Consider the following 24217-nt stretch of genomic DNA (forward strand, 5'->3'; position numbering starts at 1 on the left):
AACTGGTGTTGGGTCTGAGTTCATTTCCTTAGAAGTGAACTTCACATGGTAGGAAGTGGATAGAGAAAAGTTTATTCTCCCTCTCTCGTAACACTAGAACTCATGGACATCCAGTGAAGCCAAATGTTGAAAGATTCAGGGCAGACAAAAGGAAGTGCTTCTTCAGACAGCACATATTCTGGAAGTCAGTCCCACAAGAGGTAGTGATGGCCACCAAACTAGATGACTTTAAAAAGAGGATTAGACAAATTCAAGGAGGAGAAGGCTATCAGTGACTATCATCCGTGATGGAGGCTATGCTCGGCTGCTGCTTCTGGAGACAGCAGTGCTTCTTCATACCGGTTGTTAGAAAATGCAGGAAGGGAGTGGGCTCTTATGCTCAGGTCCTGCTTGCAGGCTTCCCAGAGACATCTGCTTGGCCAATGTGAGAAGAGGATCCTGGACTAGATGAGCCATGAGGAGTTGGCTCCTCATATTATATGATTGATGGCTGGAAGAGGTTGAGGTTGCCTTGATCTGTCCTTCTCACACCCAGCCAAAGAAGACAAACAGCCGATAATTAATTCTTTATTGCCCAAAACACACACTTACAGCAACTCCAAAGGTGCACCAGATACACATGGACACATGCTTCTGGCATCTGCTTACCTGGCATTCACTTTTCCACATTTGTGCCCAGCGGAGCAGCTGAACCAACAGTGCGGTCACACATACCCCCTAGGACTATGCACCTTCATTTGATGGAGTGCACATGTAACCTGAGACTTCTCCTGCTCTGAAGATGTCACTGTGCTTCCCTCTTCAAGCCTCTCCTGGTTCTAGGAGATGGTGGGGCAGGGAGTGATGGGGATCCAACTGGACTGCCCCTCACCTGAACAGTCTCTACCTCTGCTTCTGATATGTCCTGCTCTCCCTCTTCCATCTTTGACTTCTCAGACCATTCCCTTTCCTCCCACTCTGGCTCCTGCCTCATGGGTGGCACCAAACTCCAAAAATCACTGGCCCCCTCTCCTGGGTGAGTCTCCCTGCCAATCCCTGACATCTCATCAGGGTGCTTAGCTAGTTAGTCACAACCATTGCCTGGACAATGGAGCTGGTTTGGCAAGTTTGTTTTCATACTTTCTACAGAAATTCATATCTTCCCAGAAATTGGAAGGGACTCAGGGCTTCATGCAGACTGAGCCCCCCCCCCCAACCCCACAACAATATAACAAACAGCACAAAATCACTGTAGCTTATTCTCTTAAGTAACTCAACTTCTTGTTGCAACCTATTCATATAGCTTTAAGTCACTGCAAAACTCCTAAATCTATCAGTATCCAAATTATATCTTTCATGCATTTGATGAAAAAACAACAACCTGTTTTTGTTCTAAATGAGCCTGTGTGCTCCTTTTTCTCTCTCAGTTGAACATATTCTGTTACTTCTGGCAAATTGTTTTCAAATGTTAAGATGTAAGAACATAAAGGAAATGGATCAGCAATTCCAAGGGAATTTGTAAAATGCTGCCAGAATCAAGCAATTGTTCCGGGCCTCTGTTGATGGTTGCTTATGTTGTGTTAATACCCATGTTTTCTCTGTTATTCTGGGATGTAACATAAATAATAACAGAAAGAAAGAAAACATGTTATCCTTTCAGTGCTCCTGCAGAAGTTTTCCACCAAATGCTTCAGGCAGGAGACATTATTGTTAAACTTCCTCCTATATCTTAGTGTCATTGTGAATCTATCCTCTTTTTCTCCAGCACTGCTTTTTAAAATGTTTTTCTTCCCTTAGGAGAGACAAAACAGTGGCTTTCCCCTTGACCTACAAACCTTGACCATGTTTCTGGCCTTTCCCTCAAGCTCCATGCTGGTGACACGCCAGGGACTGTAATCCCAGAGAATTATTTTGCAGGGTTGTGGAAATGATGGTCTGATCAGCATCATTTCATTTGGCTGACAAGCTCTGACGTGTCTGAAATTCCTAGATTTCTGAAAAGGACAGATTTATTATTAGGAGGAAAGGGAAGAGTTGTCCATGACATTGGTCATGTGCCTCCAGGTGCTGAACCCAGATTATTTTGAGGTCTTTTGGTGTAATAGGATGACTAAGTAAAGCCACAAAGGATGTCTAACAGGAGGAGCAAAATTTATAAAGTCTACATGATATTTTCAACTCCTTCTGCTTTGAGAAGAAGATTTTGCTAAAGAAGGATCCCCTACAAGGACTTTCTCCAGCTACAGGAGTAGTTTCAGAGGCAAAAGGGTAGGCAAAGTGACTGCACCTTTCCCCCACACCACTGCAAAATTTGTGAGGGCTACCATTTTCCTGTGCTCCTCCGAAGGCTGTCACAAGGTGTACCAAGGGGGTTCCAAGATGCAAACGTGGTGACTGCCGGTCAGGTTCTGCGAGGAGCAATGCCAGTGAGTCTCTCTCTCTTTCTTTCTTTCTTTCTTTCTCTCTCTCTCTCTCTCTCTCACACACACACCCACACCCACACACACACACACACCTTTCTGTTCCACACTCTCTAAAACACCCATTGACCAACACCCCAAAATTGCCACCTGCAAATAGAGCATGTGTGAAAGTAGCGGGGGGGGGGGTGTCTATTCATTCCTAGATAATTATTCTGTTTCTCCAAACAGACAGTGGTTGGTTTGATGGCTGGCAAAGGCCACCAAAGTTTCCTTCTAAAGACACCTCAAGAACACATGAGTGATCAGGGGCCCTGAGTGCTCTTCAGGCTGAACTGAACTTTTGTTTACCACAGAATCTCTTGGGAGGGGTCACTCCAATGCATATTTGTCACAGCCCCTCTATTGCTGGATCTAGTTGAGTGATCTTTTAAAGAGATTTGAGGGCCTGGAAAGGATGGTCTTCAGTTTAGGAAGGGGGGAGTTTTGGGGTTGGGACAGCAGGATGTGGGGGGAGAACTTCGGATAATCAAGTGTCTGCATTTTGAATTTAGCCTCTAGTGAAGTGAGACTAGAACTTCCATGCATTGCCTTTGATCATGGCGAAGAGGAGCTTCTGATTCATTTTGGGTGAGCTTCTTTCAGTCTTTTCCGTCCTGTTCCTCTTTATGTTTTTTGCTGCTTCAGAGGGTGGGACCTGAACCAATGGATCCAAATAACAAGAAAGGAGATTCATCTAAACAATAGGAAGAGCTTTCTGGCAGTAAGAATGGAATGGACTCCCTTGGAAGGTGGTAGAGTCTTCTTCACTTAAGGCAGGGGTAGGCAAGGTTTATCTTGTCTGGGCTGGTTCACTCCAGAGGAGATCCCTCCGTGGGCTGGATCGCACATGCGCCTGTGATTTCCAGTGTCTGCGCATACACAGATGAGATTTCCAGCGCCATGGAAGCAAGTCCCCGTGCCGCACTGTGCCAGTTTAGCACAGCACACAGGAACTCGCTGAGCTGGTGGCTTGGTTCAGGGGCAGCTCATGGGCCAGTTAAATGACCCCCGTGGGCCGCTTGTGGCCCATGGGCCTTAGGTTGCCTACCCCTTTCTGAAGATTTTTAAGCAGAGGTTGGATGGCTATCTGTCAGGGATTCTTGAGCTGTGATTCCTTCATTGCAGGAGGTTGGATTAGATTGCCCTTGTGGTCTCTTCTCACCTTACAATTCTATGATTCTATGCTCTTGTATCCGAGTCAGAGCCAGCTGCTGGTTTCTGTGTGCTCTTGGGCACCATGTGTCAGTGAGCCCATGCATTCTGCTTTTCTTCTTCAAGCCATCCCCTTCCTCTTAACCCCACCAATTAAAATACATTTTGATCCATATGGTAATGCCTTACTGCCAAAGAAAAACACAAACTTTACTATTTCACTAGTTGCCCTTTTATTTTTGGTCATCTGTAAAGGTAACATCTATACACTTATATGGGAGAAACTCATCGGACCTTACTTCTGAGTAGATGTGCATATATAATTGCACTATCAGATGTAGAACTTGAATCCCATAGAGGTGAACAGATAATGCACACTTCAAAAGTTAACCATCAAATATATTTTACCCCTTCACCTGAGATTAGAAATTTCTATGTTGCAACAAAAAAAACAAATTATGTACAGAACCAGATTGGATTAACACATAACGCCCTTACCCCATTCATCCTTTCTATATGTCCAGATTATATGTATGTCTCTTAAATTCTGAGTCTCACAACCCACAAGCACATACTCAACAACCTCAGGCTTACTCCTGGAAGCCATCTATGTTCTGCTGATCCAGATTGTGGATATCACAATATTGATTTTTCCCCCCTCACGCAATGATGCCTTTGTTATCTAATAACAAGAAGGAACACATGCATACCTGCCTGCAAGCAACATAACTAGGGTGGCATGAGCAGACTCCCAATACTATGGGCAAGATGAAGTGGAGCTTAAAATCATTATAACAGCATGAATTGCTTGTCTTGGGGGGCCAAGGAGACCTGTCAGCCATTTTCCATCAGAGGCGGCTGGGCTGAGCTGCCCACATTTACCTCTTCCATCAGACAGAATTGCGCCAACAAGCACACCAGCATTATCATTCCTCTCCAACTTTCAGAAGGCTTTGTTTCGCTTTTAACAGATAGTTACTTAGCAACAAGTTACAAGCGCTGAATAGCCGAACAGTTAAACCTACAAGATAAGTTTAAAAGCAGCCGTGTTATCAACACCTTGTTATATTGGGTAGATAAAGGCCCTATAAAGGCTTATAGCAGGCTCATGCAAAAGAGATTGTGCCGTATTTCTTCCCTTTGTTGAATTCTTTGCAATAATTGATGGCCCCAAAATAGGAGAGACTGGATCCCACAGTAGGACCAGTGTTGCCCCAGCCCTGCACTAGAAGACAAAAGGCAGTGCTGGAGACCGTGTGCATTATATATCTCAGAATTTTTCCACCACAACTGGACCAATTTCTTTATGCATAACATACTACTGGAATTTGGTGCACAACAGTAAATGGGTGCAATTTTCATGGGTTCCAAGATACAGGGCTCCTGCTTCTCCTGTGGTTTCCAGCAACTGGTATTCAGAAGCATGGCTGCCTCCAACCGTGGCTAGTAGCCATCAATAGCCCTCTCCTCCCTGAATTTGTCTAATCCACTTTTAAAGCCATTTAGGTTGGTGGCCCTCAAGCAGCCTCTTATACCATTATGGGCTGGTTCCAACCTATAGGCCAGGCACACCCACACACACCCCACACACAAATGATGGGAACGACGTAAAATTTACCACAGAACATAACTGTGCTCTTGGCACATTTCTGGTTGATCATTTCTGCTTTTAGTAACGGTAAATAATGTTCATAGATATGATGGTTTCTAATTTCCTGAAATTGTAAGATGTTGCTTTTGCGTTCCAGTAAAGCAGACGCATTTATTAGTAACTATGAACACTGATTCTCTAGGCAGGCAGGCATTTTTTCTTTTGCCTGTTTAGTGAACCATTATTCATGGCCCCTAACACAGCTTGTCGTCATTAAATACTACATACTAAACTTTGTAATGCATTTGCTGTCTCTGTATTCTGTATTCTCAGCTATGTGACCTGCCGAGAGCATTTGGAGGCTATGAAGATTAGGGTTTGCCCCTGGAACCATGTTCCCTCCCAATGTTGTATAGTGGATAGAGTGCTGGACTAGGACCTGGGAGGGTAGGGTTTAATTCTCTACTTGGCCACAAATCTCACTGGCTGACCTTGAGGGCCAATCACTGCCTCGCAGCCGAAGCAACCTCACAGGATTTTTGTGGTGATTGAATCACAAGTGGAAGAACCACCTCAAGCTCCATGGAGAGGAAAGAGTGAGGTATAAATGCAAAGAATGAATAAATTGATGAACTTGATCCAGGGATATTAGCTCTTCAAAGTCTGATAGTCATTTACACCTCCATTGCCCTCCTGCTGCCCCGTTGCCTCTTAACACACACACCATAATTCCACTGCCCCGGGGGGGGGGTGAACCACCCAATTTGGGAACTACTGCTCTGCAAGTAAAGGATCAGGCATCAAGTGATGGAAAAGAGCTCCAGAACCCAAAGAGCCACCACCACCCATAGCAGTCAGCGTTCTGACTTGGTATATTCCTACATCCTGCCTTTCAAACAATTCTTGGAAAATCAGTGACAGGCACGGGGAGGGGACTGCAGAAGAAAAGCAAGGCCCACACCAGATGTTCAAGAAGTTGCTTGATAGCAACAATGAAGAAATGGTTTCAACAACATGTTGAAAAATCCTTTCTCCCCAGCAAGCAATTATCCCCACACACTTCAGTTAAAAGGCTACTTCAGGCTTGCATTCATTGAGGCTTTTGTTATTCAGAAGGGGAGATGTTGCTGAGTGTATCACTGTCCTTTACACTTAGGAGTTTGCATAGAAAAGTGGAGTGCCATTGTGCCTGCCCACACAGGCGGTTGTTGCCGCCTTCTTTTATGCAGATCCTTTTGGACATTTTCTAAAATAGGCCTCATCCTGAAATGCTGAGCTCACTCCCAAGCTGTGGTCCATGGACCACCATCGGTTTGCAAATGTCATCCATTTCTGCATGAAATATTCCTATTGATTTTTAATTGCATCTTATTGCTTATTCTGTTTTATATGTCATCTTTCATTGTATTGAAATTTGAATTTGATGGATTACACATTGAAATAAAATACAATATAAGAAATGAAAGAAAGCAATAAAAATAACATTGAAAATTGTACAGCATCTAGTACTTACAGTTGCTACAATAGGCTGAAAAATCATTAAATGGTCCGCCAATACCATCAGCATAGGATCATAGAATTGTAGTTTATTAGAAGGGATCCCGGAAGCCATCTGGTCCAATCCCCTTCATTGTAGGACTCATAGCCAAAGAATCCCTGGCAAATGGCCATTCAACTTCTGCTTAATAACCAACAGTGAAGGAGAGTCCACCACCTTCCAAGGGAGTCCATTCCACTTTCAAACAGCTCTTAGAAACAGGAAGTTCTTCCTGATGTTTAGCTGGAATCTCCTTCCTTATTATTTGAATCCATTGGTTTGGATCCTGTCCTCTGGAGCAGCAGAAAACAAGCTTGCTCCATCCTTCAGATATTGCAAGGTAGCTATCATATCAGGCTAAATTTTCAATTTAGAAATTTTCAAGCAGTCTATGGTATTTGGGGCGGGGCAGGTTTGGGAGCCACTGACCACATTTGCATCTTAACATTTTAAGAAGATGATTAGATAACAGCAGTGGCATCAACCCCATGACTAAATTGGCTAAATGTGTGATGCTTGCATTCTGCATTTAAACTGGATTTAGTTGGATTGATGAGTCCTGCTACCAGATCTGGGATCCTCTGACAGATCAGGCCATTCCAGAGGATTGCAGAGCAATTGGTACATCCCACCTGCACACATTTGTCACATCTTACATCCAATGTGACCATTCCACCTTCTTTCAAATTGCATCTCACTGCCTCTGTCAATGAGAGCCTGTTCATCGTTCTCATTCCCGGTGGTGAATGAGGCCGGCCATTCCAAGCAATTGCACTGAAAAGGTAACACTGCTCCCCTTCATCTCCTCAATGGGGGAGGGGGAGAAGAGCTATTAAGTGCAAATTATCCTGACATACAGCCACTCAAAACCTGGGAAATTGCTCATTGTGTGGCATAATGGGGGAGAAATAGTCAAATAGCATAATCCACCATGAAATTTTGCCTCCTCTCTCACTTCCAGTAGCTCAGACACACAGGTCAATGTCCCTCCACTACCTAATTATTATAATCAATAGCTTTCTGAATTCCTGCAGCCTTTCAGTGTCTAAGGTAGATCTGTCTTGTATGCTGAGAAGCCCTGTGAAGAGCAGCTCATGGAACAAGCTGTCAATGTGGGTTACAAAGACTCTAAAGGGCTGTCACATGGAAGATGGAGCTAGCTTGTTTTCTGATGCTCCAAATGGCAGGACCTAAACCAATGGATTCAAATTACAAGGAAGGAGACTCTGACTAAAGAATAGGAAGAACTTCATGATTGTAAGAGCTGTTTGACAGTGGAGCGGACTGCTTCAGAAGGCGGTGGACTCTCCTTCATTGGAGATTTTTCAACAGAGGTCAGATGACCATCTGTCAGGGATTCTTTCATTGGAATTGCTGCATTGTGAAGGGCTGGAATAGATGCCCCTTTTGGGATCCCTCCCAACTCTACAATTCTGTGATTCATTGGAGGTTTTTAAACAGAACTTAGATGGCCATCTGTCAGGGATTCCTTATCTGTGGTTCTCGCATTGCAGTGGCTTGGACTAGATGACCCTTGGGTACCTTCCAACTCTGGAATTCTGTGATTCTATCTCTTAGAGTAGGAGAGAGAATTTCTTTCTGCACAGGGCTTCCAAAGGGAGAGAGATTTCTCCATCTGGCGTCAGCATCAGATCTGCCATGAAGGTGCAGACGTGCTTGGAGGAAAATTTGACCTGTGACAAGTGGTTAGCTCTGCTATTACTGCTGTTGTTTATTTATTTTAGTACTAGAACAGGGAGAAAAGCTATTTGGATTTTATCACACAGATGTTGGATCAGTTTTGCTTGTCATGATAAACTTTAGGTTCTTCACAGAAAACTTATGGATAAGATAAAAGAGCCTCTCTTCTGGTCTTTCCACTTCCAGTGTGAGTTGCTTCTGAGATTCACTTCATCTGTATTTCTCACCAGATTCCTTAATCCCAAATTGCCTTTGTTTGTGAAGTGGAAATAATGTTTTAAGAATCTGTCATGGTTCCATTTTCATATTTTTTAAGGTTAAGGCTGGTCAGAGCTGTATTTATGGGGGGGGGCTAGCTGGGTTCTTTTGCCCTGGGTAAAACTTTCATATAGTCAAATCACCCCCTTAGAACTGCCCCTACATGAGTAATTTCACATGTTGCAACTGTCACACTGAGCAGGGTTTTAACCCCCCCCCCCAAAAAAAAATCCCAAGCTTACCAGCCTTTGGAAGGCTCTCACAAGATGTCACAAGATCTCACAGGGCCATCCAAGGTCCTGTGAGAGCTTGCCAGAGCTTCCCAGAGCCCAGTAAGCAAGCCCGACAGCTGAAAAGTTATTTCCATAGCAGGAAAACCTTGCCCAAGAAGAGCTTTTAAGCTCCCCATCTTCCATGCATTTAGTTTGTGTGATTTCAGCCAGTCAGCCATCAACCACATAAAGTTGAAATCATGCAAGTTAAGCACACATCAGTTGCAAATCCACTGTATTTCACTTTCTTGTGTTTGTTGCACAACTTGTGTGAACATTTATCCCTGCTGTAGAAGAGGCTAAATTTGCACACCCGGATTTAATCACAGTCATTCTCATGCACTCTCATATTTATGCTGGCACTGAAATTAGTATCCCTATGACTGAAGCACAAAAGCATGTGCCTTTACCATAATGCTGGCCAACCAGGCCAGGGCTGCCATCTTGACAAGTGAAGATGGGCTGCTCCTACTGTTTTCCTTTGAGTGAACAATTGAGTAAAGAAGCAGCTCTGAAGCCCAGCGCCCAAGGCAGGTGCTTGGCTTTCCTGCCTGGTCTTCAATCATCCCTGCTAGCTGAGGCACCAACTTGTGCAAAAGATTGGGGGGCTGATGACATACACATGGCGTCAGGACATTGCATGCATGACGTCAGGATGCAACATCAGGATGTTGGGAGGAGCCAGGGTGGAGCCAAACATGGCAGCAGCATGGCTTCAATGGTTGGCAACTCCTCTTCTCTCTCACTTGGCCTCCTCCTCCTGCCACCATGACCAGCCGAGGACTGCTTCCCCCGTCTTTCCCTTAAGTATCAGGAGAAGGAGAAGCCGCTGGCCACTTAAGCCACCCTGCACTGTCCTTGGCTCCATGATCAGTCTCCTCTTCCTTCTCCTGCCACCACTACCACAATACAATACGATACGATACAATAATCTTTATTGTCATTGTCCCATACAGAACAACGAAATTGAAAAATCTACATAAGACATTCAAAAACCAACAAGCCTGTTATCCCAGCTATCCCAACCTGGTTAGCCCCCTAAAAACTCTGATACCCCATTTTTAAATACAATATACTCCCACAGAGACTCCTTACACTGCGTTTAAAATCAAAATCGCATTTGAATAGAAACTGTTTCTCAGGCGGCTAGTCCTAGTCTTTATAACCCTGTACCTTCTTCCAGAAGGCAGAAGCTGAAAGAGATCTGTCCTGCATACTATCCTGCGCTATCTCTGCAGCTTTCTTATGGCACCTGGAAGCATAGATTTGATCCAAGGTGGGAAGAGTGCACCCCAGTTATTCTCTCCACAGTCTTTACAACCCTGGACAGCATTGTTTTTCCCCTGACCATGCAGCTCCCAAACCACACACAGAGACCATAAGTTAATACACTCTCAACAGTACAATGGTAAAATGCCATCAACAGGTCCTTTGAGAGATTACAGATAGGTAGCCGTGTTGGTCTGCCATAGTCAAAACAAAAAAATTCCTGAAGAAGTGTGCATGCACACGAAAGCTCATACCAAGAACTGACTTAGTTGGTCTTTAAGGTGCTACTGGAAGGAATTTTTTTGTTTTGACTTTGAGAGATTGTTTTTCCAGAGGATTCTCAGCCAAGGACTGCTCCTCCCCCCCCATCCTGCCCCATGGCAGGAGGAGGAGGAGCCAGCCGCTGAAGTTGTGATGCTCTCAGCTCCATGCTCAGCCTTCTCCGCCCCCTGATTGTTTTGAACATTGGGTGACTGCCCCCTCAAAAATAATGAGGGGAGGCAAAAGAGCTGGGCCTGCAGGAGTTGGCACCTATCCCTGCCAGTCCCTGGGTCATTATTGGGCCAAATGACCTTCTTCAGATTGCATTTTCCATTCCTCTTCCAGCTGCCTTCCTTTAGTGCCTGGTAACAGCCACAAAAATAAAACCTCACTCAAGCCACCGCCTGCAGCGTTTGGTCTAAAACGACAGTACTTCACCCACCCCCCTCCACCCGACCCATTTTGCCAATAATGCAATGTACTTTTTTTTTTTTTTACAAGATCATTTTCAAAGGTAACTGCTTATAATAATACAATTTATTCTTTATGGCTTCGGGGCAAGGCGAGCTCTAAATGAGGCATGTCTTCCATTAGAACCCTACAGAAACAAACTAATAGGCTGCAGAGAAAGTCATTTGTAAATGTTCCTATAATTCACATGATTCATTAAACAGAGATGGAAAATGATAGCATTTTCCTCTGGAAAAAAAATCCTTATGGAATTACACGCTGCGAACACTTAGCTCAACTCTTTTATTGAGTAAGCATCTTGTCCTGCTGATGTGGAGATTATAAAGGCCTGGAGACATTTATAGTTTCATTTGCTAAATTTAGAAGTTTTGTTCTATCCACTTCATGGCCCCTCCTCAGAAGGCAGGCAGACCTTTGCTTATTCACAAGGCCTCAGGAAACGGCAGGAAATCTCATATTCAGGCTGAACAGCCACTGCCTGCCTTGCTGGGCCAATCAGTTTCTTTAAGACACTGGTAGCATCATGCATGAGGGCCAGAAGGAGGAGTGATGGCCATGCCTACTGAGTCTGGAGGGAGTTGTAACATCTGGAGAGCACCAGGTTGGGGAAGGCTGTTGTAGGTGAACAGCAAAGACCTGCAGAAGGAATGTTGGATGAGACGTCCATTAAACAAATCATGTCTATGTATTGATGGAACATTCCACTTAAGCACACCTCATTTCGCAAGTCAACAGAGAAGACAAAAAAAAAAAAAAGAACCCAGCTCTATTTATTCATCAAACATACTGAAGTTTTGTCATCTCCACTGAGAGAGATGCTTGTAATCCATCTGTTAAGTGATCTATCATATTTGTCTAAATTGCTTGGAACAAAACAAGCTATCATTTGCAACCCATGCCTTCTCCCAAGTTTCCTACTCCGTACGTTGCTTAAGAATAATCGACAGTCTTGCAAGATATGCACAGAAACAGATTATGTGAAGATACTTTTCCATTGCTGGAAGAAAAGCAGGAAGTCACAATAGTTGTTTTAAAGCAGGCCACCCACAACATGGAGGCAGTTCATTCACCTCTCACAAACCCTGGTACATTTTGGGCCACAAGGTGCTCAAAGACCCCAAAAAACATACCCTCTATTTGCTTGAAGCTTTATAAAGACAATAATGGGTATAATATCTATCTCTCTATATTGCACCATTATCCAGCCTAGTGATACTTCCAGGAGAATTATTATTATTATTATTATTATTATTATTATTATTATTAATACCCCACCCATCTGGTTGGGTTTCCCCAGCCACTCTGGGCGGCTTCCAACAGAATATTAAAAATGCAATAAAAGAGGAAACATTAAAAACTTCCCAAAATAGGGCTGCCTTGAGATGTCTTCTAAAAGTCAGATACAGTGGTACCTCGGGTTACCTCGGGTTACATATGCTTCAGGTTACATACACTTCAGGTTACAGACTCCGCTAGCCCAGAAATATTACCTTGGGTTAAGAACTTTGCTTCAGGATGAGAACAGAAATTGTGCAGCGGCGGTGCAGCGGCAGCAGGAGGCCCCATTAGCTAAAGTGGTGCTTCAGGTTAAGAACAGTTTCAGGTTAAGAACAGATCTCCAGAATGAATTAAGTTCTTAACCCGAGGTACCACTGTAGTTGTTTATTTCCTTGACATCTGATGGGAGGGCATTCCACTATGAGGGCAGCACCAAGACGACCCTCTGCCTGGTTCCTTGTAACCTCACTTCTCACAGCAAGGGAACTGCCAGAAGGCCCTGGGTGCTGGACCTCAGTGTCTGGGCTGAATGATGGGGGTGGAGACGCTCCTTCGCGTATACAGGACCAAGGCTGTTTAGGCTTTAAAGGTCAGCACCAATGAATTAATAAATTAATTATGTTCCCATTCTTTGTAATATCATCAGAAATTACAGAGCCTTTCTAACAATAGGGTGGTCCTCTGCTCCATCACCAACCTAGTAGCCCTGTGGGATCTGTCCTAGTCTTGTTCCTTCCTGCCATCCCTTGTCTGCATGTCAGCTAGAGCAAGGGGTAGGGGATTACCTGTCAGGAGTCCAGGTTCCCAGCAACACAGTAAGCGTAGCTAATTAAAAAGGATGGTTTATTGTCAAAACAAACAGCTCCAGACAGCTTTAACACATCCTCTGACATCATCAATCAAGATGACCCTTCTGAAGACGCCTTCCGGTTTCTACAGAAGATAGAGAACTTTGGCGTCTTACATCTCTTGCTTTGTTTCTGGTCTAACAGCCCTCTCCTTAGTCGACTCTGAGGAAGGATTGGATCAGGTTGCCCCTCCTCCCTTTCTGACAAACTACTTATTTCTCCATTCACTCCTGTTTGAACTTCCCAAGAGCTTTGGCTGGGTTCCAGCCTCCTCTCAGCCGTTCCCTTATCCCCCAGCATTCCAAGGGGTGGGGGAGTTGGCACTACCCGTGTGGGAATGTTCAGGGAGGCAGGAGAGGATATATTGTTTAATTATATCCTTTCCAACTTGCATTAACAAGTTCTATAATTTAGCAGAGTAACATTCCCCTTTTAAATTTACACAGCAGATAGATTTGCCAGGCTTGCTTATGCCTCTAAAATAAGTTTCCTGGTAATTCCCCTTTATTCTCTCCTAAAAGGAATAGACATGACACAATCTTGTATAAAAGGTATAGAATAGTTTACTCACACATTCTGTTCACAGATGGATCCCAGAAGGCAGACTTCAGTTACAAAATAAATACACTTGGAATCTATCCCATAAGGAGATAGTTCCTTTGTGCTCTCTTGGTTGGAAGCCAAGAGAGCATCTCAGGCTGATGCTTCTATGACAAAAGCAAAATGAAGAAGAGAGATATGTGGTGGCCAGCCCTGTGCTTTTGTTACCTGCAAGGTGAGGTCATGCCCACCTCTGGTCACATGCAGAGGAAGTTTGTCCCAGCCCAGGAGGAAACAGGAAGTTTATCTACTGGCTGGACAAACATCAATCTTCATGTCTAAACATGTCCAATCTAGGAATGTTGTATCTGACTGCTCTGTGTTTCACACCCCACAAGCTGCTGTTCATCCTGCATGAAAGTTAACTCTCTCTGTTCCTGGCTGCTTTCTTCTGTTGGCTGGAAACCTTCACTGGGAGCTGGCTCATGCCTGACATTACCAGTACCTTGTAGTGGCCTCTTTAAGAGCATAGGAAGAGCCAGTTGAATCCCAAGCTGCCACCTCTCCCAGGTGCTTTAAGATAATGCATGTACTATCAATACCATGACTCTTAGACCTCCATCCAAGTGCCCTGCAAATAAATCCAGCATAGCAATAGAGATCTTGGAGCAGGGAGGCCTGAGATGAAAGTCCTCAGAGCTATGAAGCTTGCTGGGTGAGGGATGCTCACTCAACCTCATGGAGATGTTATGTGAATGAAATAACCACAACTTAGGTAACATCTAGGTTGGACCACTGCAATGAGTTATATGTTATGCTGCCTTTGAAGATGGTTTAGAAACTACAGATGATGCAGAATCTGGTGGCCAGATTTTATCATGGCAAGAGGGTCTGAACATATAACACCAATTCTGGCATGACTGCACTCCATACCAATTTGTTTCTAGGCTCAATCCAGAGGGCTTGTTTTGACCTATAAAGCCTTATGCAGCTCAGGACCCCAATACCTCAGAGACCGCCTCTCCTCACATGAACCAACCCAGATCCTGCAATCATCACCTGAGACCCTTCCTCATGTGTCCCCAGCTTGTGAGGTTCAGAGGGTGGCAACATGAGATCAGGTCTTTTCAGTGGTGGCTCCCAATGTGTGGAATGCTCTCTCCAGGGAGGCATGCCTTTATCCATTTTTCAACAAAGCAAAAACTTTTCTCTTTACCCAGACTTTTGGCCCTTAATTTGAAGAGTCGCATGTGGCTTCTTTTGGTGAGATGGGGTCAGTAAATCCTGGTCTGTTTTAGCTCTTTTAACTGTGCTTTTAGATTTTTTTAATTGGATGTTCTAGTTGGCTTTCATGTAAATTGCTTTGGGTCACTCTGTGAGAACTAAATAAAATAAATGAATAAGGGGGCTATTATTTAAAATACTCCAAACCATGAGGTGCTTTTCCAAAATTAAAACTAGAACAGACAAGTTCCCAATCTAATTAAAGAAGTGAAGATGTGAATCAGAATACATGCAGGCGACACATAACATGTAACATTTACATGTGCCCAGTGTTATTTTTCTAGAAAAAGAGGTGCCAGAGCTCACCATGAACTTATCCCTTCTTCTCTTAGAATGGCAATGGTGCCCACCTAAGAGGTGCCGGAGCTGAACTCTAGTGAGCTCCAGCTGAATAAAAGTCTGCATGTACCTTTTATTTATGTATTTCAATTTGAGCCCCGCCCCACACCTCCAAGGGGCTCACAGTAATTTACCACCCCACCTGCTTTCTCTAAACGACAATCCTGCAAAGTAAGCTGACAGATAATGACTGGCCCAAGGTCACCCAGTGAGCTTCGAGGCTCCATCGGGATTTGAACCTGGTTCTCTCTTATTCTCATGCAATGCATTCTAACCCCACACATATAGCTAGTAGGTCAAACAACATTTCATGACAGGAGAGGGCCACTTGACCTTCCTGGCATGATCCTACTCTGTGGTGGTCAGTCAGAAGTATTTTGCAGTGGCAGGGTAGGAAAATACGTTTCACAATTCTTGGGAGGTTGCCATGGGCAATGAGTGGACACAGTGGAAAACACATGGAAGCACTAAAAATTAATTCACTTGCCAACTTTACAGCTGGCTAAGTGCTGGCATGATGCCAATGGCAACCTGTCTCTCTGTTTTGTGAAGAGAAAAATACAGCTGCACAAGACTTTCAAAAACATGTATCGATAGAGGTAGATATATTTTCCTAGAAGAGGCCCTTTGATATGCTTCAATGAAGCCTCATAAAATCATAGTCAGGCAGTATAAAATGCTGTTTTTTAAAATAAATAAAAACCTTTTCTCCCTTTGCGTGTATGGTTTGGCTCTCAACAGCAACTGGAAATTACCATGCCAAATGTGTAGTTTGTATGAAAAGATTTTGAATTAGCCTGGTACGGCAACTGGAAAGACAAGAATTCACAGCGTGTGATTTAGCAGAGTGACTGGCAGGCCGGACCCCACCCCCCTCACTGCCTTCACCAAGCTTTGCAAAACAAACACCCAAAAAGATAGCCAATCAGAGCTGGACACAAGCAGAGTCGGGGCTGTGGTCCACCATTGCTGCTGCAATAAGCAAAGGAACTCATCTGACCAGGAGAACTGGGAATGAGCTAGAATGAGAACAAACATTCAAACTGCAGAAAGAAAGAGAGCTTATTTGCTATTTCTGGTCAGTCAGAGGCTGCTATGGATGTCCCACCATTCTACGAAGTATTCAAGGCAGGGACCAATGATAAAGTTAAGAAAACGACAGCATAGTGCGAAATCAATATAAAATAGTGAAAAACAAATACAAAATAACATTCATGTAAAAATATATCCTCCTATATACATGAAAATGTAAGGCTATCATCACGCAGCCCAACTGGAGCATTTGTAGTGCCACATAAAAATCCTTGACTTGCCTGAAGTCAGGGTGGGGGGCAAAGGCCACTTAGGAAAGGAGGGACACAGAGGGAAATGGTGGTTTAAGGAACAGCAGAGGTTAGAGGGAAGGAGGGATAGAAGAAAACTGTGGCTAGAGAAAAAATGTTCTCCCTCTTTCGTAACAGTAGCACTTGTGGGCACCCAACGAAGCTGAATTTTGGGAGATTCAACAGAGGTAAAAGAAAAGACTTCTTCACACACTCATAGCTAAACTAAGGAAGTCGCTCCCATAGAAGGCAGTGATGGTCACCAGCTTAGATGGATTTCAAAGAGGATTGGTCAAATTCATGGAGGAGAGGGCTACTAATTGCTACTAGCCGTGATGGCTATGCTCTCTGCATGTACTCGAATCCTATTTGTGGGTTTGTAATACCAGGCGTTTGATTGGCCACTGTGAGAAGAGGATGCTGTACTAGATGGGTCACCGGCCTGATCCAGCATGCTTTTCTTATGTTCAATCGAGTTCTGCTGGAAAGCAAACTTCAAAACAATATCTCAGGGGATGTTTTTGTTAGCGGATGTGAAACTTTCTATGCTGAGATGTCTTTGTGAGCAGGCAAAATTGTGGGTGAAGGGGGGGAGAGACACTCAGAATTTCAACAATCCACCCACTTCAACAAGATAAAAAGAGCTCAGTCAAGCGTTACAAAAATGAAAAAGAGTTTAGCAAAATCTCGGCCCCACCAATGCTTGCTTTTCTATTACGCTCCCGTGTGTGAAAACAAGAACTCCTGCTCCTAGCAGGTTGGCAGAAAGTAACAAGATTACAGGTCACTGCACACAAAATCTTCCCAGGGCTCCTACACTGAAGAAGAACGGGCGGGGGGGGGGGACACCACTTGCATTAAATACCTGAGCAGCGCTGATGCTTCCCTTCTAGTCCACAAACGCGGAATTGATTCCTCAGGGAGGGGCAGCCTGCTGGCAGCAGCTGGGATGGAGGCGGGGGCCCAGGGTGTGGCTTCTACACTTTGCTCACAGCCGTAACTAATGCTGGGTGTTTTTTCCCAGTGACAGAACTTGACCTGAAGAAGTTGGATGCTAAATCCAGCATTCGGAGAGGGGCAGGAGGAAAGAGACAGCGTGGGTGGTTTTGCAGGGAGGGAGGATGCACAACTGTGTCAGTCCACTTTGAGAGAACTGGGCCATTGCTGAGGATATTTGTAGGTAGCTTGCATTTTGGGAGTGCCCAGCTGCTGTTCGGGTGACTACTTCTCAGACCGCTCCAGTTAGTGTCTGAACAGTGTTTGTTTTTCACACTTTCTAGCCAAAGACCTACACCTTCCAGAAGATTCTGCAAAGTTTCCTCAGGTATACACACCATGCTGGGCCTTAAAAGGTAAAGGGACCCCTGACCATTAGGTCCAGTCGTGGCTGACTCTGGGGTTGCAGTGCTCATCTCGCTTTATTGGCCGAGGGAGCCGGCGTACAGCTTCCGGGTCATGTGGCCAGCATGACTAAGCCGCTTCTGGCGAACCAGAGCAGCGCACGGAAACGCCATTTACCTTCCCGCCAGAGCAGTACCTATTTATCTACTTGCACTTTGGCGTGCTTTCAAACTGCTAGGTTGGCAGGAGCAGGGACTGAGCAATGGGAGCTCACCCCGTTGCGGGGATTCGAACCGCCGACCTTCTGATCAGCAAGTCCTAGGCTCTGTGGTTTAACCCACAGCGCCACCCGCGTATGTTGGGCCTTACAGTTGGTTTATTAATGAAACCAGCCTGAGGTGTGTGTAGAGCAGAAATTCCAATGAAAAAGCTTCATCTTCCCAAATTCTCTACCTTCATTTTTTTTTCCTGCCACTGCTACAAAATCTACAGGGTGGTCACTTATCCACACAAAAAACTTAAACCAAAATCACAGCCAAGAGATATTAGCTTCATCAGAGGGAAGGGTTTCCTGAGCATTGGAAAAGGTGTTCACTGCTTCTTGTGGGACCACCAGGCAGGGTCTGTGATCGAGGCCAGAAATTCCCATTCAGCCCCAGGCTGTGAGAAAAACTGTCCTGGAGTTCTTCTGGCAAACAGAGCCAGTCAGGCAAGGGTTACTGGAACACATCGCCTGTTCCTGTCCCCACGGCTAAATGAAGCAGAGAAAGCAGGCCTATCATTAAACAGCTCAGCTAGTCAGGAGGAAAAGAAGAGGCTGTTTCTAATCAACAATGCTAACCCGATAATGGAAGGAAGCCTGAGTTTAATGGCTTGAAACTCTCCGGCAAAGCTGGCTCTCGGCTGATGTCTCCAGATAAGAGCATCGTTAGATGCATCAGCACCAGCATCTTGCCACTTAATTCACAGCTTCAGGACATTTAATGCCGGGTTTGCCAAGCATGTGAAGAGGAGCTGGGACAGATCCCAGGAGGGGAGGGAGGGGAGAGGAAATGGGTTCTGGTTACCTGCTCTGGGAAGGCACTGTGACCCATTTCAATCACAGTGTTCCCCAGGAGAAAGGGTGTGTTGTGTGTGCGTGCGTGCGCAGGGACACTCTGATAGAACAGCTTCTCTCTGTCCTCTAAAAAGAAACTTTCCCTAGCAACAAAACAGAACTGGTGGAGAAATAAATGCTTACTGGGGCTGAGCCAAATCGACTCCAAATCGACTTCATGAACATTTTCAGTACTGTTGGTGATTTTTTTGCAGCGCCACTTGCCGAAATACTCATCAGTTTATTTATATTGGCCTTTCTGGAATTCATTCTCAACTGATTTTGTTTTCCTCAGTGACATTCATGTACATTATATATTCATTTACATAGCAGAGCCAAATCTATGTAGCAATGTGGCATCACCCTGTTTGCTTTTGGATCCCTGATTGGCTAGGATCTGTTATGGGAGTACTTCCAAAAGGCAAAAAGAGCACAAGCCAGACAGAAATATGACATCAACCAAGGGAATATTTGAACACTTTCTTTTAAGAATAGCCCACCACAATCCTGGAGTATATGCAGCATGGCCCTAGTGACTCTTTTTATGACATAAGTCAGACAAAAAGAGATCGTGATGAGCTCCAGAAGGACGTCTCCAAACTGAATGAATGGGTGGTAAAATAGCAATTGCAATACATTGTAAAGAACTGTAAAGTGATGCTTGTCAGGGCAAAAACAAACCTTAATTGCACACATGTACATCTGGGATCTAAACTAAGCTCATGGGATCAACAGATTTTCCTTGGCAGTGTGTAAGCCTGCCCCCTCCCTGCAATGATCCCTTGCCTGTTTTGAAAAGGTGAAGACTGGATTAGTGTTTTGCTCCCCTTTGCTTTCTTCTTTGGTGTTTCCAGCTGTCTGATTTGGAATTATAACCAGATAGGGCACAAATCCCATTTTGGTGCTGTTCCTTGTCCCTGGGATCTCATCATGTCAGTTCTCTTATGCATGCTGGGAACCATAGGTCTGACTCGTTTCCTCCCAGATGTTCTGGGACGCATCAATGCTATAAGCAGCAGTTACTCCACTCTGCTTGGCATCTCAATGGGCCTGGTGATTATGACTCATCCTGTCCGTCCCTCCTGCTGCCAGTCAATTGCCAAACCCTGTTGCTTCTTCCTGTCTGCCTGTGCATAGGAAGTGCCAGCAGGGACCAAGAAGTTATTCTCTCCCACTCTCTCTATTCTAGAAGGTGGCCTGGGCCAGCAGTATCCCATTTGAAATGTTGCTCATTCCAGCTTAATGCTGCTTCTAACTGGCTCCAGAAAATCTCCTTTCTGTGACCTGGTTTGCAAATCATGCTAGATGCACAAGTGGACAGGCTCTGAGAAAAGAAATGGTGGCTGCTCTGCCTCTTCCCAGCCATTCTGCTACCATGCTGAGTTAAGCCATTGCCACACCTTGGCTCATGCTTTAGTCCTCCTTAATGAACCATGAGCCTAAAACCTTGGTTCAAGCTCATGGGTAGTCAGGAGAGAGCCAAACCACAAGTCCAGGTTTCAGATGATGTGCTCAGTCAACTTGGTGCATGATCCAACAAGCTCTCCTTAGGTTCCTATGTTCATGCTAAGCCATGGCTTGGCTTAGCGTGACATGCAGACCAGGCCATGGATACAGAAAATAATGTTGCATAGTCAGCCTCAAGCGTGGTTTCCAACAGACAATTGGTACCTGTGGCAGTTCTTCAGACGTAGTGGTACTCCAGCTCCCATCAGCCCATGCAGCTAGCATGGCCAACGGTCAGGAATGATGAAAGCTGTAGTCCAAAAACACAGGTCTCCCCATCCCTGATCTGCAAGTTACCATAATCTCCCCCTGTCTTGATAGTAGGCTTGCCATTTGCCCCAAGGCACAGTTCCTGAGCCCTGTTCCTGGGTGCCATGCCCAGTTCATTCAATCTTTGGGCACTGGCTTGGATTAATTCTCCCATCTGTATCTTTGTCCGCATGTGACTAACTGAATGAGCCCAAAGGCTGAATAAAGGGGAAAAACAAGGGTGTCCTGGCTCTTTATCTCCAGGGCAGATGGGCCTAATCAATGCACCTTGGCCAACTGATTTTAAAAATTAAAGGACTTGGCAAAGCAGAAGCAAAGGGTTCTGCCTAAACTTTGAAAGAACTATTTATCAAAGGGCTGAAATAAACTGGATGCTCCAGGCTGGGCTTGTGTGAGTTCCACCAGATAAGGTTCCTGTTATATAGCAAAGGGAGATGGATAATGCTGGACTGCAGTGTCCACCTAGCCTGGATTCTAAGCTCACAGTTCTGCCCATTGTTGATTCCGTTATAGAGACGACAGGTCATGCAGCTTTTTTTAAATAATGGGTTTATAGAGTTGATTTTTTTTTCTTTGTTTCTAGAGATGTCTGTGAAAGCAATACTTATTGAGTTAAAATTATGCACTAATCCCAAACAGGGATCTCTCTGGAGGAAATTGTTTTCCATATCTTCACTTGGTGCAAAGTCTATCTGAATTTTCCAGAAAAGTAACAGGCCCAGAAACCAGCTGTGCTTTGCAACTGGAGAATAGGGTTTGCAGGAGAAGAGTAGTAAAATGCACAGGCCAAGATAGAGCTATCTGGAAGCAGAAGCAGAAATCCCTAACCCTTTCTTATACTGGTGTTGGGAGTAAAGCAGCAATGCTTGTAATACCTTATCTGAACGTATCGGCAACCGATACTCCCTTGCTTATTCCTTCTTAAGCAACTGTTGGCATACGGGTTGTTTCTAAGGCTTTACCTCCTTCCTCTTTTTTTCTCCAGTGAGCTTAACCTCATACCTCCATAATGGCCACAGGAAAGCCTGTACTCAGAATGACTTTGCTCCCCAGCAGTAGTACACCTTAAGTTTTCAACCAGCAGATTTCCCTGGTATTTCTCCACTCTGCTGCTAACTATATGTGGGATGTAATCCACTGGTCTCCTGCCAATCTAGCAGTTTGAAAGCACATCAAAGTGCAAGTAGATAAATAGGTACTGCTCCGGTGGGAAGGTAAATGGCACTTCCGTGCACTGCTCTGGTTCACCAGAAGTGGCTTAGTCATGCTGGCCACATGACCCGGAAGCTGTACGCCGGCTCCCTCGGCCAATAAAGCGAGATGAGTGCCGCAACCCCAGAGTCGGTCACAACTGGACCTAATGGTCAGGGGTCCTTTTACCTTTAATCCACTGGTACAGTCAGTGCTGGATTTCTGTATCGGCTAAGTAGGCTGAAGCCTAGGGCCTCTAAATCTAGGGGGCCTCGCCAGCCCTCCCACTCCCCAGGGGGCAGTCTCCCCTCTCCCAAAATTGGAGAAAGCTCATAAATTGTATCCCTTCTGGCATCCTGGTCAACTCTATTACACTGGTGTAAACCCTGGCGTACCAGAAGCACAGAATAGCAGCAAATAAAATCCGCTCATACGTCAGCAACTGATAAGACTTGTCAGCCAGTTCTTCCAAAGTCTTCCTGAATTATAAACCTCCAAAATACAGGCCAAAAGAGAGCAGGTCTGGGAAGAGCGAGGCATACAATGGGCACCACCAGTGAAAAGGCCCTGCTCCATGTAACTCCTGCCCTGTCATTTGATAGAGTGCCCACTTGCCCTCCTTCTTGAAATGGAATGCTCTCTATTGGAGTCTCCAGGTCCAGTACAAAGAACATAAGAAGGGAGAGCAGGGAAGTTCCCAACAGCTGTTAATCAAGCAAACACGCACACAGGTCACCTTTGTCACAGTCAGGACACCTATGTCCTGGCCAGGCCTGCACTCAATCTTGTTTTTGTACAATCTTGTTTGTCCTCAGTAACCAAAATTATATTATCAACATATTCAAGCAGAAAAGTTGTTTTCCTTCATTTGCAAGGAATCGTACAAAACAAAGTGGCACTAATGATGCTAATTCTTTCCCCCCAGAGTTAAATGATAACTATTCAGAGGCAGCTACAGGAAAGCGATGAGATTCAGGTGAGGGTCAGATGCCTTGTTAATTCCAGCAGGTATATAAGAGGATGACCCGGCCCATCACCATGGTATTTAACAATAATACCCTATGTGTTTTTGAGGAGAAATTGTGAATTGTAGAGTTTTAAATACCCTTCATCATACTTGGCTTCACTCAATTTTGTTTATAACACTCTTCCATTTTCTTCTAGTTGTGAGGGTGAGGGATGAGGAGGGGCCTCACAAGTGGAGTAGCCTAGGGCCTCCCTTCATCTAAATCCGGCGCTGGGTACAGTCAAAAGCAGCATTCCTTATTTCCCTAGAGTGAGCACAGGTGGGGACATCCAGTCAGTGCAACCTACAGCCTGGGCAGGCCACATCGTACTCTTATATACCTGCTGGGATTGACAAGGTATCTGACCCTCACCTGAATCCCATTAATCAGCCCTAGCAAACCCACACAGACTGGGGCTGATGGGAGTTGTAGTCCAAAAGCATTTGGAGGGCAGAAAGTTGGTGAAGGATGCTACACACACACACACACACCCCAATAACACAACTGCATGTAAGAAACAGAAACATTCTTGGGGTGGAGGCTGAGAATTTTTAAACCCTTGGGATTCTGAGGAGGAAGGTGAAATGCAAGGGGATGTGTGTAAAATACAGATAAGAAAGCTGAACTCCAGCTGTTCCTCTTATCAACCCTCCCTATTTTCCACTGCAAGAACATGTAATTTTTGTGCCTTAATCATATAAGTTGGAGTGACAGCTGCCATGTGTCAGTGATTTGGTTCCTGGAATTCTCCTCCCGCCTCCCGCCTCCCGCTGCCGCCATGCATGCATCTAAAATGGAATCTTGCTTCCTAGCTCCTTTTTCTAATCTTCTTCTTAATGCATACCATATCTTGATGATGCATAACGGAAGTTATTAGCAGTGATGCATTAAAATATTAGATGGCCTTGAGAGGTGCCTCTTGTTTACCTCAGGCATTTTTTTAAAAAATGTTTTTTAAAAAATTCTTATTACATCCTGGGTCAGTTTCTGGGCTTAAGTAAATAACAGGCTTCTTTGTTTTTTTCTTCAAAAGCACAAGATCTGGACATGTTTGGTGTATATAACAGTACACGTGCCTACTCAGGAGTAAGTTCCAGTAAGTTCATTGGGACCTACTCCTAGGTAAGTGGATGTACCGTCGCAGCCCACAGGTTTGCAAATGCACCTTAGATGTTTGCAAGAGCACAGCACCCATAAAGGACATACTTGGTAACACTCTGTCAGTTGCAGCGGTGGGAGAAA

At 44.8% G+C, this 24217-nt stretch overlaps 1 long non-coding RNA gene across 2 annotated transcripts in view; it reads left to right on the top strand.

The window, feature by feature from the left end:
- LOC309347736 overlaps positions 1 to 24217 on the top strand; it is a 63117-nt gene that overhangs the window by 33913 nt on the left and 4987 nt on the right. The window contains exon 2 of one of the 2 annotated variants that reach the window (XR_014159023.1): positions 24009 to 24097. The exons of the other annotated variant lie outside the window; for it this stretch is intronic. This is a non-coding gene — a long non-coding RNA (uncharacterized lncRNA). The remainder of the gene's footprint in view (positions 1 to 24008; positions 24098 to 24217) is intronic. 2 annotated transcript variants of the gene reach the window in all.

The sequence above is a fragment of the Podarcis erhardii genome, assembly GCF_964252035.2.
Source record: "Podarcis erhardii genome assembly, chromosome: 7".
Classification (NCBI taxonomy): domain Eukaryota; kingdom Metazoa; phylum Chordata; class Lepidosauria; order Squamata; family Lacertidae; genus Podarcis; species Podarcis erhardii.